This window comes from Perissodus microlepis, chromosome 13 (genome assembly GCF_051167445.1).
Source record: "Perissodus microlepis isolate ML-2025 ecotype Zambia chromosome 13, ASM5116744v1, whole genome shotgun sequence".
NCBI lineage: Eukaryota > Metazoa > Chordata > Actinopteri > Cichliformes > Cichlidae > Perissodus > Perissodus microlepis.
Window position 1 is genome coordinate 4,919,793 of NC_140473.1, and position 4,485 is coordinate 4,924,277.

Here is a 4,485-nt window from a genome sequence, read left to right on the forward strand (position 1 = left end):
CTTAGTCTTGTCCAAGTCTAAATGTTAATGCTGAGGTCTTTCTTGTTTCTTCATGCACATTTCTAATGCTTTCCTTTAATTCTATGAAATCATTTTTGGTATTTGAAAGTCTTTTTACATTTTATTCAGAGCTATTTTCTCTGTTTCTTTCTCTGTGTTTGCTACCTTTCCTTTCATTTCTGCCTCAAAATGCTCCTGGACTCTGTCACTTTTTTGACAAATCATTGTCCTTTGTGGCTTCATTTTAAATCTGGAATCTTAATTTTATTTCATCTTATTTTAATTTAAATCCAAATGCCATCCATATGATTAAAAACTTCCCCACTCTTTGTCCTTAATGTCTACAGTGTTGCCTTCTGGTAGTACATTCCCCTCCTGACTCCTTTCCCTCTCTTTGTTACCATCCAACTACACTTCTTCCAACTACAGATCCCACACTTGATGGTGACTTGTGGTATTGGCTCAAAGTTGGCCTCTTGTGATCAACAAACTCCTGATGAAGGCTCTCAGGGTCCTGTTGATCTTGTTAATCTTTCTTGGATGTCTTCCACTGTGATGCTTACTGGTTCCTGTTCAGAGAGGTTGCTGTGGTCTGGTCTTAGCTCTGCTAGCCACTGAGCATTGTTGTTATGGGTCCCTTCTCCCACATGCTCTTCCAGTATTACTCTATCTCCAGTCTCGGTGGCACTGTTCTCATATTGTTCCCCTGCACTGAGTGTACACCTTGGATGGTATAAATTGCCCTCTCTCCCTGCAGGCGGTCTTTATCCTTCATCCTCCGGTCCTCTACCAGATGCTCGAGGCTCCTGCGCAGTATCTTTGCTGTTCCTAGGACTGCGTCTGATCTCCTAGAGTCACTTGCCCAGGTTGGGGGGGGGGGGGGGGGGGGGTCACTGTACCGAGTAGTCAGATTACCTGATTACTGAGACCACTGTTGTCTTCATCCTCCACCTCTTCTCAAGCTATTCTCCCAGCCCTTGGTACTTGTTGAGCTTCTCGACTTCCTTTTTCCTGATGTTGCTATCATTCGGTATAGCTACATCTGTCACTACAGCCATCTTCCACTACTTGTCCACCACCACTATGTCTAGTTGGTTAGCCATTACCAGTTTGTCTGTCTGTATCTGGAAGTTCAACAGGATGTTAGCCTGGTCATTCTCATCCACCTTAGGGGGCATCTCCCATTTTGACCTTGGGACTTCGAGGCCGTGCTTGGCACAGTATGACCAGGTATACTATGCCGGCCACTTGGTCATGACATTCATGACATTCCATGTATGCCCTGACTGCTAGCATCTTACACCCTGCTGTTATGTGCTGCATTGTCTCAGGGGCATCTCTACAAAGCCTGCCCCTGGGGTCTTGTCTGGTGTGGTGTATATATTTATATACACCACACTATTTATAAAGAAAGCTCAGACAGGACCACTCGAGCTACAATCCGAGGAGACTTGTTTATACCCCACAGACGGACAGCATTTGGGCAGAACGTCCTCTCTGTTAAGGGTGGCCATCTGTGGAACAGTCTTCCTCAACCCATTAGAGAATGCTCTACACTCAATTTGTTTAAGGCAAAGGTTAAAAACTGGTTATGGACAAATCAAGTGTGTGATCATGTATGAGTTGTATAGTTTTAATGTTTTATTTGGGAACAGAATGGTGTGTATGTGTAAGTTTGGTGATGGAGTTTTTATTATGAATGAATGATGAATTTTTATGAATTATTATGTCTATTTTTTTATGTTTAAGGACAACAGATGGAAATTAGCCTTTGGCTATAATCTGGCATGTTTACATTCATGTAATTTTTTTTTTTTTTTTACATTTATGTTCATTAACATGCACTGTCCTAAATAAATAAATAAAAATACACCATCATATACACATACATACATATACATACATATATGGTATATATATATATATATATATATATATATATATATATATATATATATATATATATATATATATATATATATATATATGTATGTATATGTATGTATGTGTATATATATATATATATACACATACATATATACATACATATATACCATATATGTATATATGTATATATATATATATATATATATATATATATATATATATATATATATATATATATATATATATATATATATATAAAGACCTGAGGCAAAAATTAAGTATTTACAGGTAAAACAGTCATTACACCCCTGAGAGGGGAAAAAAAAGCAAAGACAGAAGAAATTGGGTGACGTGTGAGGTCATCTCAGAATGTCATCAACTTAAAAAACATTTGCACTTTGTGCTTTTGTCCAACAGAGGGTGCTGTGACTCATCAGATAAGACTGATGCAGTTCTGTGGGCTTTAATATTACAGATGAAAGGGAATTTCCCCTGTTTGTACTCTGTAATTAAACAAAGAACACGTTTTTGTTTAAAAACCATGGTTTTACTAACTAATATGCAGTCATTTTTAATATAATCTGACGAGAGTCATCAACACGTTGCTGATGTTTGGATTTTTATTACAAAACCTAGAACAGGCAGTCAGAATGTGAAATGTGAGTGAACAGCTTTTGGTAACCAAAGAAAATACTACACTACAAAGTCTCCTGTCCCCACTCTAATGCACCCGAGATGACACAATTTCCTCTATCTAGACAGTAAAGTTGCTAAGACCTGATAACATCTCTGTGTTATCCTCTGTAACCTGCTTAGCAAAAAGAAACAACATGCAGCTGACACAGTTTCACACCTCTGACACTAACAGAAGATGGATACTTGTTTGCCGAGTAGAATATATATCTATATATATCTATATCTATAGATATAGACATATATATATTAGCATTATAAGACTTCTGTTGTCAGAAATATTGCTGACAGCAGCTTCAAGATTTGACTTTTAACCTGTTGTGTGAGATTGGCTTGAGGATGCGTTCACTAGCTCTCAGTAACGTCAGTTAACTGAGGGGGTGATCTGTGACTCCGCTGCTGTGAGCGTGAGCAAAGGAGGTGTACAGTGTGGTTTAAAAAACCACTAAGAACCAGGAGGGAGTCCTGTGATGTCAAGCACTGTTGGTGCGTGTGGGTGGGTGGGGGTGGGGTGTGCGCAGCATTGTCACATTAGATTCCCTAGGGTGGGACTACAGAAAACACCAGTGTGATCTCACAGCGTAGGTGTACAATACCGAGGCTGCCTTTTTGTGGCGTGATGGTGTCAGAATCCAGGGCCAAAGGTGCGAATCCAAGTGTCTGCCTGTGGTGACACTGAGTGGGGGAAGACTGTTGAACTGATGATGCTTCTGATATTTAGGGGTTCGTGCCATGCAACTGTGACCTGTGACCTTTTCAGATTGTGATGATATTGGAAGAAGAATGATTTTTACACTTGAGTTAATTCACAGAACTAAAGATATTTAATTTATTACATGCTAAAAGGTTGTGGATTTGTAAGTGTGATTGTTGGTTGTAAAAATACTGCATCTGCCACTCTTCTGGGAAAAATCTAACCTGGAACTTTTTATAAATCTTGTCCCACATGATGCCAAACATGTTGGGTTGTATCAAGCTTGCATTCTTTGGTAAACACTTTTTGATGATGCACAAAAATGCTGTAACACCGAAGCAGGACTGTGAAAGCAAATTGAAAGAATACTATTATCCAAAGACAGGTTTTTCAAAATAAGGGTTAGGTAACCTCTATGGCAGGGATGTCAAATTCATTTTATGTTGTGGGCCATAGGCAACTCACTTTGATCTTAAGTGAGCCGGACCAGTGAAACGCTCCTATCTGTCACATTAAATACACTTTAAACATGAAAGTAAAAACATTAAATACACTTTAACTACACATTTAATCCCTTAGATATTTTGATACAAGAAAAAGAAGAGCAGTTTTAATGATACTTCTCAGTATTTCTACATGATAAAGAAATGCTACTTTGGGCTTAAACTGTCAGAAACAAATGTATCAAATTATCAGTTGTATCTCAGCACGACCAACACATTTTAAAAGGCTCTATTTTTACTATAGATCAATATTCTCTGCTTAATTTTTGTCTCACACTTCTCACTGTTTCACTAGTACTTGGTTTAGTGTTTGCAGACAAGTTGGTGTCTTCAGTGCAAACTACAGGTGACTGCAACAATCTGCTAGTGACTAAAGCAATAAGATTGAGGTTTTTGCCAACCTAGTCAGGGAATACACATTTTTCCATTGTGAACAGTGGTAACCAGATGGTATGTGACCAGTCTGTAGGCGTATGTCACTGGGCCCAAAGCATCACCAAAATTTCAGAAAAGTTAACATGTAGCGGTTACGCGACTGCAAAACCACAATAGCTTAGCTTAGGCAGCTTAGCTTAGCATAAAACCTGGAAAAAAGAAAAAAGGAAAAAAAAAAGCCACCTTTTGACAAAGATAAAAGTTTCTAGAGTTGCTTAGTTTAAAGAAAAAAACTAACCTATGAAGCGGATGCTGATTAAAGTTCAAAAGAAA